At 47.3% G+C, this 25,881-nt stretch overlaps 1 pseudogene; it reads left to right on the top strand.

Moving 5' to 3' along the window:
- Positions 1–1,459: 1,459 nt before the first annotated feature.
- LOC129552019 (large ribosomal subunit protein uL4 pseudogene) lies at positions 1,460–23,493 on the top strand (annotated as a pseudogene).
- The last annotated feature ends 2,388 nt before the right edge of the window (positions 23,494–25,881 follow it).

Genomic DNA, 25,881 nt, shown 5'->3' with positions numbered 1-25,881 from the left:
ATCGATTCTTCGGCGATCAGCCTTCTTCACAGTCCAACTCTCACATCCATACATGACCACGGGAAAAACCATGACCATTGCCTTGACTAGACGGACCTTGGTTGGCAAAGTAATGTCTCTGCTTTTTAATATACTATCAAGGTTGGTCATAACTTTCCTGCCAAGGAGCAAGCGTCTTTTAATTTCATGGCTGCAATCAGCATCTGCAGTGATTTTGGAGCCCAAAAAAACAAAGTCTGACACTGTCTCCACTGTTTTTCCATCTATTTCCCATGAAGTGATGGGACCAGATGCCATGATCTTTGTTTTCTGAATGTTGAGCTTCAAGCCAACCTTTTCACTCTCCTCTTTCACTTTCATCAAGAGGCTTTTGAGTTCCTCTTCAGTTTCTGCCATAAGGGTAGTGTCATCTGCATATCTGAGGCTATTGATATTTCTCCCAGCAATCTTGATTCCAGCTTGTGCTTCTTCCAGCCCAGCGTTAGGCAGCACATTAAAAAGCAGAGACATTACTCTGCTGACAAAGGTCTGTCTAATCAAAGCTATGGTTTTTCCAGTAGTCATGTATGGATGTGAGAGTTGGACTATAAAGAAAGCTGAGTGCCGGAGAAATGATGTTTTTGAACTGTGGTGTTGGAGAAGACTCTTTCAAGTCCCTTGGCATACAAGGAGATCCAACTGGTCAATCCTAAAGGAAATCAACCCTGAATGTTCACTTAAAGGACTGATACTAAAACTGAAGCTCCAATACTTTGGCCACCTGATGTGAAGAATTGACTCATTGGAAAAGACCCTGGTGACGGGAAAGTTTGAAGGCAGGAGAAGGGGATGACAGAGGATGAGATGGTTGGATGGCATCACTGACTCAGTGGACATGAGTTTGAGCCAGCTCCGGGAGTTGGTGATGGACAGGGAAGCTTGACATGCTGCAGTCCATGGGGTCACAAAGAGCTGGACACGACTGAGTGACGGAACTGAACTGAACTTGCTGCTGACACGATGGACACCAGCACAGGCGGTAGCTAGATCAGCCTCAGCAAGTGGTCCCCATCCCAGCCATCCGTGTCGATGTTACACACGTGTGTATGGTGTCCGCCCTGGGGGCCCGACTTCAGCCAGCTGGGTCTTTCTGTGCAGCTGGTTTACTGAGTCTTCTGAAGTGGCCTGTTCCCTAACAAGCACTGTCAGGTGACAAAGGTGCTCAGGCCTCGTGCTCGCTGCCTGTGGCTCATCTCTACACCTCTCTCCTTGCGACCGATGCCGTGCTGTAACTCCTTCCAGGGCCCTAACTCCCCAAGCCATTTGCCACTTGGTTCAGGCCCCTTCACATTCCTTGGAAAAACAGGAAGTTAATGTAACCGTGTGACAAGACTATAAACGTATACTATTGTCCTTCCCAAGTAAATGGGAAGAATGTCTGATACTCTTTCCTGGTGAGGATCAGGGCAGATCAATGACCATGTGCCGAAATACGCGTAATGCGTGCATATTCATCTGCTCCAGCAACAGCGCTGTGTGCGGGATGCAGCTGCGCGTGGGGCTGCTGTCTGGGTAGCTCTGCCGTGTCCACTTTCCTCCTCCTGGAGACGAGAGACAGAGACGGGGAGAGAGCTGGGAAAGTAAGTGAACGCATGACGGGCACCACGGCCCGTGCATCCCCTCGCTGCTTAAAGGCCCCATTAACGTGTGCCATTCCCCTGGGGCGTGACGCTGCTTTCGGGCCTTGTATCTCGGTCACGGGAAGGCAGTGTTAGAGCTTTGGCTTGGCTTCCCCCACCACGATAATAGCGCTTTCCTGCAGGGTGAAATACCAATATTGAATTCTGCCAATTACCATGTATGTCTACTGCTACTGCTAAGTCACTTCAGTCGTGTCTAGCCCAGTTATAAATTCAAGGGCAGGGAAAGTAACCACAGGGTGAACCCAAAGCCGGTGGACCCACTGCTAGCCACTCTGGGCCACGTTTCCACTAATCAGTCAGTCCTCTCTGGGGGGAGGAGGGGACACCTGATGACACTTTAGATCCACAGGTATCCATGTCAGCATACACTTCACATTGTATGTGCCACTTCAGCCCACTTACCGAGCAACCTGGAAAGTTACTGGTTTTGAGTGGGGCCCAGAACAACAGAAGGCTTTCCTCTTGGCCTTCAGAAGCAGAATAATGACCAGAAGTGTTGTCTTTATTTGGAGATTCGGATGGTGGAAGGAGATGTGTGTGGGTGCCGTGTGGACAAGCAGTAGACTTGGGAAGGTTAATTTTATGTGTCGACTTTACTGGGTTATCGGTGGGGGGCGGGGATGGGGGGCAGGTATTTGGCCAGACATCACTCTGGATGTTTCCGGATGAAATTAACAGTTGAACTGATAAAGAAAAGCAGATTGCCCTCCCTAATGTAATGGGCTTCAATCAGATGATGATCTGAATGCGACAGAAATGCTGAGTAGGAAGGAATTTGTCCTTCTGGCTGCTATCAAGCTGCAGTATGGGATTTTCTTCCTGCCTTTGAACTTGAACTGAAATATCAGCTCTCCCTGAGTCTCTAGATTGCTAACCACAGATCTGGGCACTTGATGGCTTTCATAATAGCATGAACCAGCCACTTATTTTACATACATGCGTGCATACATGCGTACATACATGTATACTGGGCTTCCCAGGTGTTGTTAGTTGTTAAGAACCCCTCTGCAATGCAGGAGATCTAAGAGATGAGGGTTCGATCCCTGGGCGGGGAAGATCCCCTGGAGAAGAAAACAGAGACCCACTCCAGTGTTCTTGCCTGAAGAAACCCATGGACAGAGGAGCCTGGAAGGCTACAGTCCATAGTGTCGCAAAAAGTTGGACACAACTGAAGCGACTTAGCACACGCACACATGTACCAGATACACACCCACACACATCCTTTTAGTTTTCTTTTGCTGCATAACCCTGATATAAGCCTTTATATTTTAATTGCTAGACCCTTCTGCATGAGGGTAAAGTTTGCCTATTTCCTACTTCTGCTCTATGGTGAAAATTGTCCTAACTAAGCCTGAATCAAGGCTATGGTTTTTCCAGTGGTCATGTATGGATGTGAGAGTTGGACTGTGAAGAAAGCTGATCGCCGAAGAATTGATGCTTTTGAACTGTGGTGCTGGAGAAGACTCTTGAGAGTCCCTTGGACTGCAAGGAGATCCAACCAATCCATTCTAAAGGAGACCAGTCCTGGGTGTTCATTGGAAAGACTGATGCTAAAGCTGAAACTCCAATACTTTGGCCACCTCATGCGACGAGTTGACTCACTAGAAAAGACTCTGATGCTGGGAAAGGTTGAGGGCAGGAGGAGAAGGGGACGACAGAGGATGAGATGGCTGGATGGCATCACCGACTCGATGCACATGAGTTTGGGTGAACTCCGGGAGTTGGTGATGGACAGGGAGGCCTGGCGTGCTGCAATTCATGGGGTCGCAAAGAGTCGAACACGACTAAGCGACTGAACTGAACTGAACTGAAGCCTGAATGCTCTTGGGGATGTCCAGGGTTGATATAAACATTTGAGTCCTATTCCCGTCTGCACATCAAGTAAGTGAAACAAACGCTTGCAAGCTACTTGCAGACCTTGTGATCCTCTCACCGAGCCCCTGGCTGATTAACTCTAACCGCAGTGAATGTATGCTCTTAGATGGCATGTTTTCCCACTGTGTCTATTGACCGATCCTTTGCCAAGGCATCTGTATCCAGGGCAATGTCAAGTGTAACTATTTCTTAATTTATGGATTTATTTTTGGCTGCCCTGCATCTTCATTGCCGCACGGGCTTTTCTCTAGTTGTGGTGAGCAGGGGCTATTCTTCGTTGCGGTTCGTGGGCTTCTCATTGTGGTGGCTTCCCTTGTTCTGGAGCATGGGCTCAGGCATGAGGGCTTCAGGAGTTATGGCATGTGGGCTCAGGAGGAGCTGTGGTTCTCAGACACTACAGCTCAGGCTCAATAGTTGAGACACACAGGCTTAAATACTTCATGGCCTGTGGGATCTTCCCCGACCAGGGATCAAAGCTGTGGCCCCCTGCATTGGCAGGCGGATTCTCAAACACTGGACCACCAGGGAAGCTCCAAGGGGAACTATCACAACCCTGGTTTCAGGCGTGTTCCTCTACTTGAAGACCGAGTCCACTCCAAGTTATCAGGGCACAAGAGCCACGTGAACAGCGGCCCTAACCTGCGGCCAGTTCTCCCCTAGCACCACGCATCGCCACGGGCCAGAGCAGAGAGGGGAAGTGTTCAGCACTTTCCTTCTCCCTGGGCGGCTGCAGGCGGGATGGAAGATGCATGGTGGCCATCTGGGGCTCTTGTTGCGTCGTTTGTCATGAAAATGAGGTATTAGAATTTCAGCGTCAAATATGCTCCTTGAGTTATAGTGGAGCATGGGGCTGCTCCTCTGGTGTATCTCAAATAATAATGCAGCTTTGTCAAAGGCTGACGGCCAGCGATCAGTTCAAAAGTGCCTTGGAAAAGCACACGCTTTGTGTCGAAACGGCTTACTTTGCGGAAAAAATGACCATCGGTCAAAATGGCACGTGGGGGAGGAGCTGACCTCGGGAAACACCTGGACGGTGACTCAGTGGGCAAAGAAGCTTCATGGCGCCTGCGTAACAGCAGACTGCTCGGTGGCTCCCCGGTTGCCGATACCCCACTAAGCCCTCGTGCTCCCCGGGACCACCAGGCCTTGTCTTGTGTGTAGAGGAGAAAGCAGTGTGTGATATTTCCCCAAAGAACACCTGCCTGAAAGTACCTCCCCACCCACCCAACACTGTGCACAAACGGCCACCATCAGACTTACGTTTTAAGAGCCATGTGGAGTTAGATGCCTCTGCTGTTGTTCAGTCGCTCAGTAGTGTCCGACTCTTTGCCACCCCATGGACTGCAGCACGCCAGGTTTCCCTGTCCTTCACCAACTCCCAGAGCTTCCTCTACCTCACGTCCATTGAGTCGGTGATGCTTTCTAGCCATCTCACCCTCCAGCCCCCTTTTCCTTTTGCCTTCAGTCTTTCCCAGCATCAGCGGCTTTTCCAATGAGTCAGTTCTTCGCATCAGGTGACCAAAGGATTGGAGCTTCAGCTTCAGCATCAGTCCTTCCAATGAATATTCAGGGTTGATTTCCTTTAGGGGTTGACTGGTTTTATCTCCTTGGAGTCCAAGTTACTCTCAGGAGTCTTCTCCAACACCACAACTTGAAAGCATCAATTTTTTGGCCTTCTTTATAGTCTAACTCTCACATCTATACATGACTACTAGAAAAACTATAGCTTTGATTATATGGACCTTTGTCAGCAAAGTGATGTCTCTGCTTTTAAACCAATTTAGATGTCTATCTTCCCAGGGAAAAATAATACATTCAACAGTTTGTAGCGTTCATTTAGAAGGGAAAATCTAGGGCCAGTTGTCAAGAGCTCTAGGAAAGAAGATTTTAAATCCACGAGCACCCAGCACAGAAAGGGTTCCTTGGTCATGGGACATATTTGGATAATGATCGGGTGGTCTTCTTCCTACGTTGGGTAGGAAGCTGGAGCAGGTGGGCCCCAGGTTCCTTCTGATGTCCTGTAATTTATTTTACCATTAAATCAGAATAGGGAGAACAAGGGGATTCTCCTTCTCTTTGGAAAAGTATTAAGAACGTTAACAGATCACTGGGCAGGGAAATGTAGGTTCTGTGTGTGTCCATGGGGGATGCCCATCTGTTAAGTAGAGGAGTTGTTTGCATTCCCTAAGGCTCTTCTCATTCTGAAATTCCACAATTCTTGAGCCTGGGTGAGTCATGTGGGATTCTTCTTATCTCTTTAGGGAGGCAGAATAATAACTTCACACCAAGCAGCAAAGAGAGACTAAATCTAGCACCAATTCTCATCGATTAGTAGTGGTTACTTAAAATGATTACATCAAAGAAGGATCTGAGGCCAAGTCCAAAGAGAAGTGGGAAGTATTTTCATGAATAATTAAGTGTGTCTGTCAGAAGGTCTAGAGTGTGGAAATGTTGACAATAAGTACCATGTTTGTCAGCCCTACAGTAAACCCTTAAAAACCCAACTTTGTCAGTTTCAACGGTCACAGGTGATTGCTGACCCAAGACATGTCAAGTAAAAGACCGCGGTTGAACCGGACTGAGAGGCTGAGAGAGGTCACTGGTCACAGGCAGGAAGGTCACCAAGGCCTCGGAGCCCCAAACTCAGCCCCTGCTGGTCCAGCCTCTTCCTCACCCTATAGCATTGTCGTTCTCTGTCTAGCCTGTCTGAAGGTATTCTTCAAACATTTCCACTACATTCTATTCCATTTTAAGAGGGAAATGACAAATTGATTTTGAAGACTTGAGGAGGATCCTGGAAAAAAGATCACTCATAAATATTAACAGATTATTGTATAAAACTTTTGCTCCGGTGCAGGAATGTTTAAGATTAATTTTTAAAGTGCTTTCTGAGGTGCATAGCTGTACAACTTCAATGCATCATTAATGTTATTAATAATAATTGGTCCTTCGTGTCTCCAAAAGAGATATCTAAACACATTGTGTGGACTTCCCTGACAGTCCAGTGGTTAGGACTTGACACTTTCACTGCCAGGGGCATGGGTTCAATACCTGGTGAGGAAAATAAGACCCCAAAAGGTGCCTGGCATGGTTTTTAAAAAAACTTTGTGGACAATGAAACTTCCGTGAAACAGTCCGCTCTAACATGAAGAAGTTTGATAGAGAATTAATTTATAAAGGAACAGACAAAAACTGGATGAAATGAACCAATAACGAGTCCCCAGGGGGCGTGCACCACACCACTCCAGTTACCCTTCATCTCATTTTTTTAACGCATCTTTTTCTCAATTTCTAAAATAATACAAGGATTGAGAATAAAGAAGTGGTCAGCTCTCAACGAAACTTTTCAGTGAAAAAAACTCAATGGATGAGCCTCCCAAGGCAGCAGGAAGAATGGTTGACGGAAAACCCAGAGGTTGATTCCACAGTAGGAAAATGAGCTTTTGGCAAACAGGTTCACTATTTTCCCAAAGATGAGGCAGATTTTAAATTTCTTGGTTTGAGCTGATTTAAGCCACCCCCAGCCCGACTGTGAAAGGCAGAAAAACATTGACTCCAAGCCACCTCTAAGCTTGTGTTGGTCTGATGTCTCTAGAGAAACAGAACCAATCGGAAACATTTCTACCCGTGGGCTGTTGGAGGGAGAGGTTTTGTGGGACTGGCACGTGAGATAGTAGGGGTTGCCCTGTCTGGAATCTGTAGGGCTAGAAACCCAAGTAGGAGCTGAGGCTGCAGTCATCTTTTTTTAACTTTCTATTTTATTTTTAAATATTTTTTACTCTTTTATTTACTTGGCTGCGCCGGGTCTTAATTGTGGCACATGGAATCTAGTTTCCTGACCAGGGGTTGAACCTGGGCCCCCTGCTGTGGAAGCACAGCGTCTTAGCCACTGCACCACCAGGGAAGTCCTCAGTCTGCAGCCTCCTTCTTCTCAGGGAAGCCTCAGTGTTTGCTCCGTGGCAAGCTAAATGTTTGTACCCCCTGAGAATTCATCTGCAGAAGTCCTGATGCTCAAGTGACGGTATTTGGTGATGAGGCCTCTGGGAGACAACTAGGGTTAGTTGAGGTCATGAGGATGGGGCCCCATGGTGGGATTAGTGCCCTCAGAGGCGACACAGAGGGCCTGCTCTGTGAGAGCACAGTAAGAAGCAGCTGTCTGCAAGCCAGACAGGGGGTGCTCCTGGGCAGAAGAAGGGAAGGTGAAGAAGGCCATCAGACTAGCTGCAGGGAAGGACTGATATGAGCAGACACACACCCCGGGAAGGGAAAGCGTTTGACACATGAGGGATCTCAGATGTGAGGCTGAACAGACTGTGTTGAACAGCTCAGGGGGAGAAAAAGGCAACCAGAGGCAAACAGAAGAACGTCAGGTTAGTAGGAAGATGTGACAAAACAGAAAGGGGGACTGATGCTACCCAGATGCCTGTAATGCGGGCGCTGTGCTGGGTGCAGGGTTTCTCATCTCATCCTCACCGCAACACTGCAAGAAGACAGACAGACTGTTCCTCTCCTTCAGGCAAAGAAAAGGAGGCTGAAGGCCACACGCCTCAAAGAGGCGGACCCTGCTTCCACACCAGGCCTGTCTTACACAAGCCTCTGCTCTCCCACCGTCTCCTCTCCACCCACGGTTGCCCCTAAAAGGACAGACTTGCAATGTGTGTGGAAACTGTGAGCCGCTCTCTGGGTCATAGAGAACAGCCACCGCTAGTCACCTGGCGTCAACCGTGTCACTTTCATCGCAAGAACTTCCCTGAGGAGGAGGAGGAAAAAGGAAGACAAAGGCCCAGCTTCCCCGGTAGACTTTCGCCCTCTGCTCAAAGGCAGAGCCAAACGGAGCAGACATTTTTCTCCCCTGAAAACGTCCAAGGCCAGTCACCCAGGACCGGTTCCCAGGAAAAGCGCCAATGGGCAGATGGTGAAGGCATCCTCCTCGCGCCTCCGTGGTCCCTCTTTCCTGCTTTCTTGACACTCCCAGTCTCCTTCCAGTGGGAAAGGGATTCCCAAAGAGCAAAGGGATTCCCATCGCTACCTGTTCACAGTGATTAACGGTCGGATTTGAGAGTCACGCTTCCTCAGCTTAAATCCCTGCCCCGTTGCTTCTAACTTTGTGTCCCTGAGCATGTGAGCCTCCTCACATTTTGTTTCCCAAGGTATAAATTGGAAATAATAATAGTACCAGCCCGGCAGGCTATTGTGAGCATTGAATGAACCATGTATTAGAATGAAGCGTGTGTTGGAGGAGGCAGGCAGCAGGTCTGGAATGTGCGGCAGAGTGGCAGAGTGAGGGGCTGAGGGGAGAGAACGCACAGCCAGTGACCTCCCGTGGGTCCTGCAAACACAGCCCCCGTCTGCCACGATCCTTCCTCCTCGCTGTCCACTCACGTCTTGAATGAGGCTGATAGAAGTCAGCCCAGAGTTGCAGCGCAAAGGATACCAGGACACCATCATCAAATTTTAGGTTATTTTATAAATGAGGACACTGCAGTCTGGCAAGGTGAGGGGCTTGTCCAAGGTCACACACAGCTAGTTGTTACTGAGTCCAAACTCATACTGCTTGTCACATGACAGGCCAATAAATCCAGAGATGAGCTGTTGGGGCCTAGGAATAGAGATTTTATTCAGAAAGCCAACAGACTAAGAAGATGGCGGACTGGTCTCCCAAAGAACCATCTTACCCCAGTTTGAACTGAGGCCCCTTTTACAGTGGAATCCTTTGTTCCTGCAGTTGCCCACCTCTATCAGGTCACCAGGTCATGACATTCTTGAAAACCTCCAACAAGATACACGTTACTCTGTTCTGAAACTTTTTCTCTCTATATGAGTGGGAAACAGTTACACCCTAAAAGCTCAGAGCCTCCATTAATGCACTTTCCTGTACACTTCAGGCTACAAGCAACATTCTTAACTTTAGCAGAAATAGAATGCAGAGGTTAAAGTAAAAGAAACAGATCCACTATGAAGTCAGATCCGTCCTTCCCTGTTACATGGTGACTACTCCGCCAGAGGCGGCCAGCTTAGAACCCACATCTGCGGGCTTCCAGGCTGCTCCCCCGCCCCTTCCATGTGGTGCTCAGTCTCTCACACTGAGTGACAAGCAGACAATGAAGAAAAACTTTGGCGTGAATGTGATTTAAAATCGTGAGGAATACGACAGGATAACAGCTGTTTGCCATCACTTCTGGCCATAGGCTGTTGTAGCGATAGTGTTTCAATTAAACCTGAGCAGAAGCAGCAGCTCCTTCCTGGGCATCTGGCAGGCGTCTTGTTCTTTTGGCTTCAGTTCAGCGCAGCAAGAGATGGGTGCAGACTCACTGTGAGCCGTGGGAGCTGCAGCCTGGGCTCCCTTAGAGAACAGTGAGCGGAGTGTCCACCCCGAGTGGCTGTCTCCACCCTGGTGCTGAGAGTGAGTTATGGTCACACCCTCGTTCTCAAATCTATCTAAACCTTTCCCTCAGAACCGACCGAAGGGGCTCCCAAGAAACCACTAGACATGCTAGAGGAAGCTGATCCCCACTTCCTCCTGCAGATGCTACCAGGGAAACTGCACAGGTGTCCACGCAGTAGCCGAAAATGATGTGACTGCTACCCACCTGACCCCTTGACCAGGGCACGGGATTACTTGCTCTTGACTAGTTGTTCCAAGTGTCAGCTATGGAGTCAATAAACATCTTAGATAGTTTACTGATCACCATGCATCCTTCAGCAGGCTTTTTGTTTTAATTTGGGTAAATATGGGCAAGACAATTATCCAAACTAGACAATGTTTGTATCCCACACAATAACTCCTCTGCCTGCAGGTTGGGAATGCTATTTTAGGATGTCCCATAATCTACCCCCAGTTCCAACAGCCCTGTGGACCCCTGTCACTGGAGTTGGCCAAGGAAATCAGTGGCTAGAATTTCAAGCAGCTGCACAGAGAAATGTTTCAGCATGGAGTTCCTTTTACCACAATATCCAGCATGAGCTGTCAGTATTTACAGTCCGTTTCCCTTCCGTCCTGGTCAGGGCAGGGAACAAGAAAAATGAAAGAGAAGAGGAAACTGACCTGAGGATTCTAATCAGGGCTGAGGCAGGCAGAAGGTGGAAGAAAGAGAACAGGGTCCTAGCTGAGGCTTCGGAGGAACACTTCCTATCCTGCCCACTGTTAGGGGGTCAGGAAAGGGGTCACAGCCTCCCTCTCCAGGTATTCCTAGACTCACCACCTCTCCAAATAAACTTTCCCCATCCTTTCTTCTCCCATCAACACAGACACACTCACACGTGTGCACACAAACACACACACTCCCTCAGTCATTCAGTTCAGTCACTCAGTCGTGTCTGACTCGTTGTGACCCCATGGACTTCAGCCCACCAGGCCTCCCTGCCCATCACCAACTCCTGGAGTCCACCCAAACCCATGTGCATTGAGTCGGTGATGCCATCCAACCATCTCATCCTCTGTCGTCCCCTTCTCCTCCTGCCCTCAATCTTTCCCAGCATGAGGGTCTCAAATACATACATGACTAGGCAAAAACCATAGCTCTGACTAGACTGACCTTTGTTTGCAAACAAACACACTCCCTACTAACTCCAAAAATGATTGGGCAGTTCAGGTCAGAGTACAATTAAGCATAGCCACTTATGAGCCCTTATCAGTCATGCCTAATTACCAAGTAGCCTATGATCACGGTACATGTAATTAATAACATGTTTGATTAGTTTTGTTGTGCTTATTTGCTGTCAATACTGAATCCTGTTCTGTGAGTTCAGCCTTCATGGTCTGGAGGACATGGCTTTAAAAGGTTAAAGTGAAGTGAAAGTTAAAGTCGCTCAGTTGTGTCTGACTCTTTGTGACCCCATTGACTATACAGTCCGTGGAATTCTCCAGATCAGAAATCTGGAGTGGGCAGCCCTTCCCCTCTCCAGGGGATCTTCCCAACCCAGGGATCGAACCCAGGTCTCCTGCATTGCAGGCGGATTCTTCACCAGCTGAGCTGCAGGGGAGGTCCCTAAAAGGGTAAGGAAGGGCTGAAACCTGGGCAGAGTCAGAGCCCAGGAACACCTGCCAGGAAACACGGAGCCAAATGAAATGTATTAGTAGACCAAAGGGTTAAGCAGTTCTAGAGATAGAGAAGAAGGCCAAGATTTCATAAAGCCAGTTGCTGCAGAGCAGAGAGAGGGCCGGAGAAAGGACAGGAGAGGGTGGAGACCGCTCCACACCCAGTGCACGGCAAGAGCAAATGCAGGAGAACAGGGCTGATACACCTGGTCTGCGGGTGCATGTTTCAGGAGCTAAAGATGGTATTGGATCCACAGGACAAACAGTGCATTTGAGAGGGTCTGGATACGGCAGGCATAACTTTCAATGATCAAAACCGGAAGAAACGCATCAATGTTCACAGCATCACTGTTCACTATAGGCAAAAGGCAGAAACACCCCCAAAGCCCATCGAGCCCTGAATAAACAAACAAGACGTGGTCTCTCCACACAATAGAATACTGTTCAGTCTTGAAAAGGGAAGGAAATTCTGGCACCTGATACAACGTGAATGAATCTTAAGGACAATTGTTGTTCTTGTTGTTCAGTTGCTAAGTCGTGTCTGACTGTGACCCCGTGGACTGCAGCACGCCAGGCTTCCCTGTCCTTCACCATCTCCCAGAGTTTGCTCAAATTCATGCCCATTGAGTCAGTGATGCTATCCAAGCATCTTATCCTCTGTCACCCCCTTCTCCTCCCACCTTCAATCTTTCCCAGCATCAGAGTCTTTTCCAATGAGTCAGCTCTTCTTATCAGGTGGCCAAAGTATTGGAGCTTCAGCTTTAGCATCAGTCCTTCTAGTGAAGAGTCAAAGTTTATTTCCTTTAGGATTGACTGGTTTGATCTCCATACTGTCCAAGGGACTCTCAAGAGCCCTCTCCAACACCGCAATTTGAAGCATCAATTCTTGGGCACTCAGCCTTCTTTATGGTCCAACTCTCACATCCATACATGACCACTGGAAAAACCATAGCTTTAACTATACAGACCTTTGTAAACAAAGTGATGTCTCTGCTTTTTAATACACTGTCTAGTTTGTCATAGCTTTCCTTCCAAGGAGCAAGCATCTTGCAGTTTCATGGCTGCAGCCACTGTCCACAGTGATTTTGGAGACCAAGAAAATAATATCTGTCACTGTTTCTTCTTTTTCCCCACCTATTTGCCATGAAGTGATGGAACTGGATGCCTTGATCTTAACTTTTTGAATGTTGAGTTTTAAGCCGTCTTTTTCACTCTCCTCATTCACCCTCGTCAAGGGGCTCCTTAGTTCCTCTTCACTTTCTGCCATTAGAGTGGTATCATCTGCATATCTGAGGTTGATTGTATTTCTCCCAGAAATCTGGTTTCCCAGCTTGTGATTCATCCAGCCCGGTATTTCACATGAAGTATTAGCATTCTGCATATAAATTAAATAAGTAGATGACAACACACGTCCTTTCCCAGTTTTGAACCAGCTTTTCCATGTGAGGTTAATATGCTAAGTGAAAGAAGCCAGACATAAAAGGACAAGTCCAGTGATTCCACTCGTATGCTGTGCTGCTGCTAAGTTGCTTCAGTCGTGTCCGACTCTCTGCAACCCCATAGACGGAAGCCCACCAGGCTCCCCCGTCCCTGGGATTCTCCAGGCAAGAACACTGGAGTGGGTTGCCATTGCCTTCTCCAATGCATGAAAGTGAAAAGTGAAAGCGAAGTCACTCAGTCATGTCCGACTCTTAGCGACCCCATAGACGGCAGCCTACCAGGCTCCCCCATCCCTGGGATTCTCCAGGCAAGAACACTGGAGTGGGTTGCCATTGCCTTCTCCGCCCCTCATTGGAAGTCCCAAACATAAGCATATTCCTGATGAGAAAGTAGAACAGAGGTTACCAGGGGCTGGGGAGAGGGAAACAGGGAGTTAGTGTCAGCAGAGACAGAAATTCCATTTGGGAGGGTGAAAAAGTTCCGGAGATGGGCATGGTGACGGCTGCACAGCAGTGTGATGTACTTGTCCACATGTGCTCAGTCGCTTCAATCATGCCTAACACTCTGTGACCCCGTGGACTGTGGCCCCCAGGCTCCTCTGTCCATGGGATTCTCCAGGCAAGGACACTGGAGTGGGTTGCCATGCCCTCCTGCAGGGGATCCTCCTGACCCAGGGATCGAATCCACATCTCCCAGGTTTCCTGCAGTGGCAAGCAGGTTCTTTACCACCGGGGCCACTTGGGAAGCCCTTGAAAGTACTTAATTCTACCCAACTGTACATTGAAAACTGTGCAATTTACACAATGGAAAAAATCTAGAAGAAGGTTGGGTGTTAGGAGAGGAGACTAACAAGAGGTGAAACATTTTAAAGTTGTTCCCTGGGGCCTGGGGTTTAAGTGGAGGATGGGACATACAAGGATTCACCAAAGCAAGGAGCCTGACACCTGGGGACAGACAAGGCATGCCCAGGCCAGCCGTGCCCAGTGGACCACATGTTCCCTCCTCATCCGCAGGGAGGTTTGGCTTTTTCTTCCCATAGCCCCATCTCTGCAGCTCCTGTCCCAGTTCTAATTACAGCCACAGGGATGCCAAGATCACGGCAGGGACCACAGGCTAGATTCAGAGTCACCTGGTGAACACTCACACATAGCAAGGAAGGCACCAGACTAGGGGAGGGACAGAGTGGGAGTTCGGGACTAGCAAATGCAGACTATTCGATAGAGAATGGATGAACAAGGTCCTACTGTATGACACAGGGAGCTACATTCAGGGATAGACCATGACGGAAAGGAATATGAAAAGGGATGTATATATGCGTACAACGGAGTCACTTTGCTGTAAGGCAGAGATTAACACAACACTGTAAATCAACTGTATTTCATAAATGAGTAATTTAAAAAAAAAAAAAAAGAAAGGCACCAAGCTGAGGCCAAGAAATAGATATCGTTGGATATTTATCTAAGCAAATACTCCTTTTAAAAATGTCTACCCTTTGCTATCTTGAGCTGCTTGGGTTTTTTAAATTATGTTTTTATAAAAGGAAAAGAATCATGAATGATTAGCGTGACATCCCAGTAGCTTCCTGTAAATGATGTAACTGACGCACACAGAAGCTCAAAGGCTGACCCCCAAAGGTCGTGGCTGGATGGAGAGCCGAGCCCCAGAGGGCAGGGCTTGCTGCCCTCGGGGAGTCCTCGAGGGCCCTGCTGCCAGGCTGACCCAGCGCTGCACCTTGTGCCCTTCCCATGCTGTTGGCAGCTGCTCTGTGGGCTTAGATGGCAAGTGGTGGGAATGATTCATCATCATTGCCCCCCTCTTAATTGCATTTTAATAAAACCATAAATCAGCTCCCAAGAGCAAGACAAGTCCCCAGAAGGCATGGCAGTGCCATAGGACAAGAGCCAATGGATGGTTCAGGGACACCTGGGCATCGGCAGTGCCCAGTAAGAAAGGCCTAGTGGGGAGTGAGCGCCTGGAATCCACGGCCACAGCCACGCCTAACCCCGTGCCTCTCCCTGAGAGTTCAGTCCTAGATCTAGGGCTAGAAGCCAGGTTTAGGGCTATATTCAGCCCATAAGCTCTTGATACTTTCTAAGTGTAGTGCTGAAGAAGACTCTTGAGAGTCTTTTGGACTGCAAGGAGATCAAACCAGTCAATCCTAAAGGAAGTCAACCAGAATATGCATTGGAAGGACTGATGCTGAAGCTGAAGCTCCAATACTTTGGCCACCTGATCCAAGAGCTGACTCATCTGAAAAGATCCTGATGCTGGAAAAGATAGAGGGCAGGAGGAGACGGGGCTGACAAAGGATGAGCTGGCTGGATGGCATCACTGACTCTGTGGACATGAGTTTGAGTGAACTCTGGGAGTTGGTGATGGACAGGGAGGCCTGGCGAGCTGTGATTCATGGGGTCGCAAAGAGTCGGACACGACTGAGCGACTGAACAACAGAGCACCTGCACAGCTGTTCACTTCAGTCAGTTCAGTTCAGTTCAGTTCAGTCGCTCAGTCGTGTCCGACTCTCCGTGACCCCATGAACCACAGCACGCCAGGCCTCCCTGTCCATCACCAACTCCCGGAGTTCACTCAAACTCATGTCCACAGAGTCGGTGATGCCATCCAGCCATCTCATCCTCTGTCATCCTCTTCTCCTCCTGCCCTCTATCTTTTCCAGTGAGTCAGCTCTTGGATCAGGTGGCCAAAGCATTGGAGTTTCAGCTTCAGCATCAGTCCTTCCGATGAACACCCAGGACTGATCTCCTTTAGAATGGACTGGTTGGATCTCCCTGCAGTCCAAGGGCCTCTCAAGAGTCTTCTCCAGCACCACAGTTCAAAAGCATCAATTCTTCGGTGCTCAGCTTTCTTCACCGTCCAACTTTCACATCCATACATGATGACTGGAAAGACCATAGCTTTGGCTATACTGATCTTTGTCAACAAAATGATGTCTCTGCTTTTTAATATGCTATCTAGGTTGGTCATAACTTTCCTTCCAAGGAGTAAGCGTCTTTTAATTTCATGGCTGCAATCAGCATCTGCAGTGATTTTGGAGCCCAAGAAAATAGTCTGCCACTGTTTCCACTGTTTCCCCATCTATTTGCCATGAAGGGACGGGACCAGATGCCATGATCTTCGTTTTCTGAATGTTGAGCTTCAAGCCAACTTTTTCACTCTCCTCTTTCACTTTCATCAAGAGGCTCTTTAGTTCTTCTTCACTTTCTGCCATAAAGGTGGTGTACCTGTTGATAAAATATTGAAATGGTTCCCAGCAGATGTTATGGACTCAATGTTTGTGTCCCCCTACCCGAATCCATATGTGGAGACTGATCCCCAATGTGATGGTGCTTGAAATTTGGGGCTTTGGGAATGATTAGCTCATGAGTCTGGAGCCCTCAGGAATGGGGTTCATGATCTTATAAAGGGATGGAGAGACCACAGCACTCTCTTTCCAAGAAGACAGTGTCTGCCAACCAGGAAGAGAGCCCTCGCCAGATACCCAATTTGTCAGCACCTGAATCCTGACTCCCAGCCCCCAGACAGTGAGACGTAGGTGTCCGTTGTTCAAGCCCCACACGTGGGGCTTGTGTGCAATAGCAGCCTGAACAGTCTAAGACACCAGATGACAAATATCCACAGCACCAAGGTCCCAAAGGACCTGGCCATCCCCGCCACCCCCTGACCTCATCCGTGACCCGGTAAACCTCCCCACCACCAAGCAAGTGCAAAGCCCACCTGGCACGGCAGGGAGCCAGCCGCCCTGCTGTGGTGGAGCCCTTCCTGGTGGGCCGGTGGCCAGTTGCCCTGATAGATATGTTTCTAGTATCCATGCCATCTGTGCTGCTTTAATTTATGTCACACAAAACAGAGCAGACCAGCCTGGAGAGATGCAGAGTGGAGCAGGAAAAGCCAGTTGTGACATGTAAGTATGCTTACACAAAAGTTTTCTTTCTACCCCTTAGAAAAGTCCATTTATCAGGTCCAGAAATACATGTTTTGAACAAACACACAGTTTTCTTTATGTTTCTAGAATCAGAAATGGCTTCAGGTTGTGACTTTTGTAGAAAAGCTGGGTGATGATTTACTACTGGATCAATGGCATTTGATATTCCCAGGGTCCTATCTTCCATCCTCGTAGAGCAATTTATAGACAATATAAGATATATGTGTGCGTGTTCAGTCGTGTCTGACTCTTTGAGACCCCATGGACTGCAGTCTGCCAGGCTCCTCTGTCCATGTAATTTTCCAGGCAAGAAATATTGGAGTAGGGTGCCATTTCTTATATACATAATTCAAACAAATAAATATAATTCTTTACTTTATTAGAGATATAAAAAGAAAACAATTTCTAATGCAATGATATGTATTTCATACTTGGGCACAACTAAGCTCAAAAATAATAATAAATTATGCTATCCTGGCCATACATATAATGAATGAGTTTGGAGTGGGGAAAAAAAAAGGATCAGAAGCCACTGTGACAAGTACAGAGAAACCAAAGAGAGAGGACACCAAAATAAAACCCAATACAACCAGCATACATTAAAAATAAAATAATAATACTAACAGGTAATCTATGCTTATAAGTAAACTGGAATTTGGTTCTAGGCTCAGAAATAATAAACAAAATTTCCACCTTTTCGAGCAAACTTTGAATGTCATGCTAAGATAGCATCCTTGGACAGTAATTTCAAGGACACCCAAAGATGTCTCTGGAGCTCACCATCTGAAAGCTGGTGGTGGTCCCCTCCTGATGATAACCAGGCTTGCTCCCCCAAATTCCAAAAGAACCCCACTGTGGATCCCTAACTAACCAAAGCCAAACAGACAGAGACCTCACTCTCCTGGTGGCGAGCTTGCCTGAGTGTGTAGGGGCCGTGAAAGGGCTTGGGACACAGGGGAAAGTCAGCCTTTTCTCCCCACACTGGTCACTGGAAGAAAGGGAAATGAAGACTCAAAGCTGCAGGTTAGGTTTTCGGCTCGAATGGTCTGGATGGTGGTGCAGCGAGCATGTGGCTAAGGTTGGCTCACATCAGCCCCCAAGAGCCCATGGGAGTATCTCTCCCATCCTCATGTCAGGACACCATGTGGGAAGCTGGGAATCGGACCCAGTGGAAGCATTTGCACCAGGGAAACCAGAACTCTTCTTTTTTAAAAAAAAAAAGAGCACAGTGTCTTTGTTTTTGGCCACACCACGCAGCTTGTGGGATCTTGGTGCCATGGTGAGGGACTGAACCCGGGGCCACAGGAATGAAAGCACTGAGTCCTAAGCCCTGGACCACCAGAGAACTGCCGAGAGTCCATGGTTACACGTTTAGCAGCACACTCCTGCGGGAGCATCTCACCACTGGCTTGGCCCAGAAGTCCATCCAGGCTTTTCCATTACATCTTACAGAAAAATCTAAACAAACTTCTGGGCCAACCGAATACAAACGGGTAAAACAAGAGGAGGAGGATATTTAAGAAGGCACGGTGAATTCAGTGAATGGTGAATTCAGCTTTTGCCATCTCAAGACTGAGAACAACGATGTTCGATGCCTAGTTAGTCCACAAGTCACTCAGGAAAAGAGCAATTCTAGCTACACGATTCTCGCTTTCTTCTGTCCCAGAGAATGGAGTGGCTGTCCTGGTCCAATGCTTGGAATATTTGGGTATAGGAGACCCAGCCTGCATCTTTGGAACTAGAAGGGGTCTCTGGGTGCAGCTGTGGGAGGTGGGGAAGGAAAGAGAGAAGGCTGGGCTACAGATGAAGCAGATCCCACACCACTGGGAGCGGCTGTCCTCTCCAAGATCCTGCTCACCTTCGCTGTTGTTCAGTCACTAAGTCACGTTTGAACTTTCTTTGGCACTGCCTTTCTTTGGGATTGGAATGGAAACTGACCTTTTCCAGTCCTGTGGCCACTGCTGAGTTTTCCAAATTTGCTGGCATATTGAGTGCAGCACTTTCACAGCGTCATCTTTCAGGATTTGAAATAGCTCAGCTGGAATCCCATCACCTCCACTAGCTTTGTTCGTCGTGATGCTTCCTAAGGCCCACCTGCCTTCACATTCCAGGATGTCTGGCTCTAGGTGAGTGATCACACCAGTGTGGTTATCAGGGTCATTAAGACCTTTTTGTACAGTTATGTGTATTCTTGCCACCTGTTCTTAATCTCTTCTCCTTCTGTTAGGTCGTTGCTGTTTCTGTCCTTTATTGAGCCCATCCTTGCATAAAATGTTCCCTTGGTGTCTCCCATTTTCTTGACGAGCTCTCTAGTCTTTCCTGTTCTATTGTTCTCTATTTCTTTGCATTGTTCCCTCACCTTTAGGATTCTTGTTTTGTGATTGGTTTATTGTTCATTTTCTTTCAACACTGCCCTTAAATACTGCTTAATGTATGTGTGGTACATAGAAGGCTGTTAAAGAAGGTCCTTTGAATGATCAAAGGCCCAGGTATTACGTTATCCAGAGTCCACAGATAAAGGTGGACAGAAGCACGTGGCACTCCATCCCCTGGGCCCTGGCTGGGCCCCAGCAGCAACGCCAGCAGCAAGGCTCTCTCTGGATTGATCTAGAAGCCCATGGACCACGGGACTCAGAGTGGCCCCCACACAGGAGCTGCTCCTTAATGAAGTTCCCCAGCAGGGCACATTCATCACTTCCTGTGACCGGACTCCACTCAGCACCGGGAGAATACCAAGTTAAGAGGAACACATTAAGTGCTGGTGTAAATTAAAAGCCAAATCATTCTATAATCAAATAGTCATTATTCCAAAAGGAATTGCTCACTGGGAACACTTTTATCAGTATTTGTTGCTCTATTATATTATAATGGGCTATTTAATAATAAAAAAAATACATTATATTGATTAGAAGCCAGCCTTTGATTCAGACAAAATCGCAGAGGTCCTGTGCACATTTTCACCCATCCTGTAATTTATCCCCCGCTGCCTTACTTTTATTGAGCCCTAATCTGTGGAAAAGTTAAGGACACAAAGATGCCTCAGTCTCTCTGCCAGGGAACAACACATGCAGACGCTGTGAAGCAGCTTTACACTGGGCATTACTCTTGGCTCCACTTATGGAGTGCGAAGATGACTGCTTCCGTACACCCCTGGCCTTCTGGGTTGGGAACATACTGCTTCGGCTTTGGTTCTGCAAGGGGGAGTCAGGGTTTTCAGGCTGCTGTGTGGCAGGAGCAGGGCCTGAGCTGCGGGCAGCAGAACCAGGATGGGAGGTGAAGGGAAGGGGGAAGAAGGGGAGGAAAAGGATGGGAGAGAGCAGGGAAAGGGGAGAATGAAAGATGAAGGAGGGAGGGCCGTAGGGAGGGAGGAGGGGAAGCAGGCAGGAGAGGCACCAGGCAACTGCGAAGCCCCGTCCAGGCGGTGGGTGCACAGCGCGGGCGGGGCAGAGCTCCCCTCCCCCATCCCTAGCATCTCTCCCTCCCCAAACCACCCCTGAGCCACGTGCAAACCCAGATAAGCCAGTCACATCTGCCCCGGGGCCTTTCTCCCCTTGAGTCGGTGAAGACCATCTCTTAGTGTCAGCGGGTAGCAGGGCCAAGGCTGGACCTAACTCGTTTTGTCCAGAGTGTAGAATCTCGCTGGCTTCTCAGATCTAATTCCATCACCACTAGACTGCCGAGTTCTACCATCTCCAGCAGAGAAAATCATGGCATTTCCAGTAGCTTCTTGTTCTGTAATAATATTGTTTCTGACAAGTCATAAAAAGCTTTCAAAATATGTCTAAGGAAATACGGAGAAAGAGCTCTTTTCTAAGTTAGGTAGTAGTTAAAGAGAGAGAAATATAAGAATAGAAATAACTTGTGTTTGTATAGAATCATCTGCCATTCAAAGTGCAAGACTAATTTCCCAAGGTCACAGAGTAAATTATTAGAAGAAATGGAATCAGAACTCTCTTTTTTCTGACTCGAAGTACTCGAGTCGTTCCTCGAGGCCAGATGCCCCCATGGAATTGCTAAGACGGCTCACTGAGAATGAACGAAACAAAATCTTTTTTATCCTTTCCTTGATTTTGTCATGTTTCCTGCATTCCTCATTGAAAAACATAAAAATTGACACAACACCCCACTTGGTGTCCAATGTACCCTTCCCATAGGCTCAGCCCATTCTGTTCAAAGCCATTTTCTCACCATGAGGAGATAATCTATACATTCAAGCCAGGCATGAGCACACAATCCCAGGGTCCCCTTTTGAAATTCTAATTGCCTCTCATGCTTCAGGCACCAGTGACTGTCAGTCAGGACGCTGATGTGAACAGCACATCTCCAAAAATGAAATTAGGGATGTTTAATGAAGGTGTCTTCCTAAAGCTGGCTGCAAGGTTCAGAGAAATCAACAAAGGAAAATGTATTAGCCAGGATGGACTTCTTCGGGGGACACTGACCCTCAGTCCATGTATAAAGGGGAAGGGTTGGGTCTCTGAATCTAGTGAGAGCTGCCTCTGGAGAAAAGGGCTGTAACCTCGGGTGGAAAAATGCCTTCAATGATGATTTTTAAATTCTCAAAGCTTCAGGAGACACAAAATTCCACTCGAATAAATATAATCAAACAAACAATGGAGGGAAAAAGAAAAAAGTACAAAACTGTACACATTGTTGAAAGTGTATATAAGTGCTGATAAAAGAAATTCGCTGTGATATTTAGAATTTGAAAAAGAATAGATAAATACAGTAACAAGAGACAACTCTACACATGGTCAATACTGAAATCAGATAGATTATATTCTATGCAGCCAAAGATGGAGAAGCTCTATACAATCAGCACACAAGACCTGGAGCTGACTGTGGCTCAGATTATGAGCTCCTTATAGCAAAATTCAGGCTTAATTAAAGGAACTGGGGAAAACCACTAGACCATTCAGGTGTGACCTAAATCAACTCCCTTATGATTATACAATGGAGGTGACAAATAGATTCAAGGGAATAGATCTGGTGGGAATAGCCTGAAGAACTAGGGACAGAGATTCATAACACTGTACATAAAGCAGTGACCAAAATTATTCCAAAGAATAAGAAATGCAAGAAGGCACAGTGGTTGTCTGAGGAGGCTTTAAAAATAGCTGAGGAAAGGAGAGAGGCAAAAGGCAAAGGAGAAGGGAAAGATATATCCAACTCAACGCAGATTTCCAGAGAATAGCAAGGAGCGATAAGAAAGCCTTCTTAAGTGAGCAATGCCAAGAAATAGAGGAAGGCAGGAGAGGAGCGTGGCCTTCCCCTCTCCCTGACATTGGCTCGTGTGCTCCAGAAAGAAGGAGTCATCTGGCAAAAAGGTCACTTTGCCTGCTCTGTTCAAGGCTCCCATTCGACCAGATATTGTTAACTGTGTTCACACCAACTTGTGGAGAAACAGCAGACAGCCCTAAGCTGTCAGTGAATTAGCTGGTCATCAAACCCGGGACAGGTCTTGGGGTACCAGCAGAGCTGTGGCTCGAATTCCCAGAGTTCAAGGGGCAGGACTCACCATTCTGGCCAGGGAGCTTCTGGAAATATGTGTCGTGGGGGCCACATGTTCGCACCCACCAAGTCCTGGCAACACTGGTGCCACTCAGTGAATCCAGCGCAGCAGCGATATGCCATCTGCTCTGCACCGGCCGCCTCAGCCTTACCAGCGCCGGTCATGTCTGAAGGCCATCGTCCAGAGGAAACTCCTGAACTCCCTTTGCTGGCCGAAGATAAAGTTGAAGACCACAAGGAGACCTTCTGAAGAAAGCAAAGAAACTTAAGGCTTGGAATGATATCAGAAAGGTCAACGCCTCTCAGTGAATAAGAGCTGGCAAAGGCAAAATGAGAAATCATCGCCGTATCCGGCACAGGGGACCCTGCCTCATCTATAACGAGGACAATGGTACCATCAAGGCCTTCAGAAACATCCCTGGAATTACTTTGCTTAATAGAAGCAAGCTGAACATTTTGAAACTTGCTCCTGGTGATCACGTGGGATGTTTCTGCATTTGGACCGAAAGGGCCTTCCAAACTTAGTGAGCTCTATGGCACTTGGCGTCAAGCAGCCTCCCTCAAGAGAAACTAGAACTTCCCCATGCACAAGACGCTCAATACAGACCTCAGCAGGCTCTTGAAAAGCCCAGAAATCCAAACAGCGCTCCAGGCACCATACAAGAAGATTCATTGCAGAGTCCTGAAGGAAAATTCCACTGGAAAACCTGAGAATCGTGTTGAAACTCAACCCATATGCAAAGACCACGCACCAGAACACCATTCTAGGGCAGGCCAAGAGCCACAAAATCCGGACGGATAGGGCAGCAGTGGCACTAGAAGTGAAGTCAGATGAGAAGGGGGTTCAGGCAAGAAGTCTGTGGTGGGAAACAAAGACAGCTGTTGGTGATAAGACGTTGAAGAAGCCTTTAGTGGGGAAAAAGGCCACAGGGACCAAGAAACCAGCAGCCGAAAAGAAGCCCACAGAAAAGAAACCCACCACAGAGGAAGAGAAGGCTGCTGCATAGACTAAATTTTGTTTATTCCACACCGAATCATTTTGGACAGTCAGTTTTGAATGAAGACCTGAACAAAGAGGCAATGAGAAACATGAAGAAGAAGGAAAAGAAATAGAGGAGAGCAATAGAATGAGAAAGCCTGGAGATCTCTTCAGGGAAACTGAAGATCTCCGGAGAGCATTTCATGCAGGGATGGGCACGGTAAAGGACAGAAACAGTGAGGACCCAACAGAAGCAGAAGAAACTAAGAAGAGAAGAGGCGGCCGGAACACACAGAGGAGTGTTCTGTGTGTGCAAGTTCTTTGTACAGAAGAACTGTACACAATAGCTTTAATGACCCAGATGACCATGGCGGTGTGGCCACTCATCCAAAGCCAGACATCCTGGAGTGTGAAGTCAAGTGGGCCTTAGGAAGCATCACTACAAACAAAGCTAGTGGAGGTGATGGAATTCCAGTTGAGCTATTTTAACTTCTAAAACATGATGCTGTTAAAGTGCTACACTCAGTGTGCCAGCAAATTTGGAAAACTCATCAGCAGCCATAAGACTGAAAAAGGTCGATTTTCATTTTCAATCCCAAAGAAAGGCAATGCCAGAGAACATTCAAACCACTGTACAATTACACTCTTTTCACATGATAGCAAGGTAATGCTCAAAATCCTTCAAGCTAAGCTTTAGCGGTACATGAGCCAAGAACTTCTATACGTACAAGCTGGATTTAGAAAAGGCAGAGGAACCAGAGGTCAAATTGCCAACATTTGTTGGATCATAGAGAAAGCAAGGGAATTCCAGAAAAGCATCCATTTCTGTTGTGTGGACCACAACAAACTGTGGAAATTTCTTCAAGAGATGGGAATATCAGACCACCTGACCCGCCTCCTGAGAAATCTGTATGCAGATCAAGAAACAACAGTTAGAACCAGACATGGAACAACCAACTGGTTCAAAATTGAGAAAGGAATACGTCAAGGCTGTATATTGTCACCTTGCTTGTTTAACTTATATGCAGAGTACATCATGCGAAATGCCAGGCTGGATAAACCTCAAGCTGGAATCAAGATTGCAGGGAGATATCAGCCTCAGATATGCAGACGATACCACTTTAATGGCAGAAAGTAAAGAGAAACTAAAGAGCCTCTTGTTGAAGGTGAAAGAGAAGAGTGAAAAAGCTGGTATAAAATTCAGCATTCAAAAAACTAAAATCATGGCATCTGGTCCCATCACTTCATGGCAAATAGAAAGGAGAAAAATGGAAACAGTGACAGATTTTATTTTCTTGGGCTCCAAAATCACTGCAGATGGTGACTACAGCTATGACATTAAAAGATGTTTGCTCCTTGGACAGAAAGCTATGACAAACCTAGCCAGCATATTAAAAAGCAGAGACATCATTTTGTTGACAAAGATCAGTATAGCCAAAGCTATGGTCTTTCCAGTCATCATGTATGGATGTGAGAGTTGGACTGTGAAGAAACCTGAGCGCTGGGAAGAACTGATGCTTTTGAACTGTGGTGTTGGAAAAGACTCTTGAGAGTCCCTTGGACTTAAAGGAGATCCAACCAGTCCATCCTGAAGGAAATCAGTACTGAATATTCATTGGAAGGACTGATGCTGAAGCTGATGTTTCAATACTTTGGCAACCAGATGCGAAGAGTTGACTCACTGGAAAAGACCCTAATGCTGGGAAAGATTGAAGGTGGGAGGAGAAGGGGATGACAGAGGATGAGATGGTTGGATGGCATGACCAACTCGACAGACATGAGTTTGAACAAACTCTGGAAGATAGTGAAGGACAGGGAAGTCTAGCGTGCTCTAGTCCATGGGGTTGCAAAGAGTTGGGCACGACATGGGGACTAAGAGACAACAACAAATATTAATAAACACTGAGACTTCAAAAAAAGAACAGATGCTTAGAAAAAGGAGGCTAGGGGATCATTTACAAGCAATGAGATCCAAAGACTGTCCAGAAGAAAGGACAATGTGATCAACAGTTTTCAAGACTACCATCCCATTGCTAAGGACAAGCTGATTATAGGAAAGGAGATTTCATTGTATGCTGACATACGCCATTAAACGTGATGATCAGGGGGAAAAAGCAAAGAAAATAAAATCTCAAAGGTTTGATAAAACATGCTTCAAAGCTAACAATGTGGCAGCTTGGTATTGCCACGAAGTTTGCTGCCATGGAGCAGCTCTATGACACCCACGCCTAGCCTGACCTCACTCAAAGTTAGTTTTGTCACCTTCAAACAAAACTGAAGAGCTGACACTGCCTCTTCTCATCCAGCAGGATGTCTTTGGCTTTACTGGTATGTGAGCAAGTGCTTCCTAAATGAGCAGGCCTGATGCCACCAGAGGTACTGTTACTGAGGCCAGGGTAGGTGTTGGACAAATGCC

This window comes from Moschus berezovskii, chromosome 3 (genome assembly GCF_049115385.1).
Source record: "Moschus berezovskii isolate FMDL1 chromosome 3, NW_MosBer_1.0, whole genome shotgun sequence".
Lineage (NCBI taxonomy): Eukaryota > Metazoa > Chordata > Mammalia > Artiodactyla > Moschidae > Moschus > Moschus berezovskii.
The sequence above is the reverse complement of the archived record's forward strand: the minus strand, read 5'-3'. Positions and strand labels throughout refer to the sequence as shown.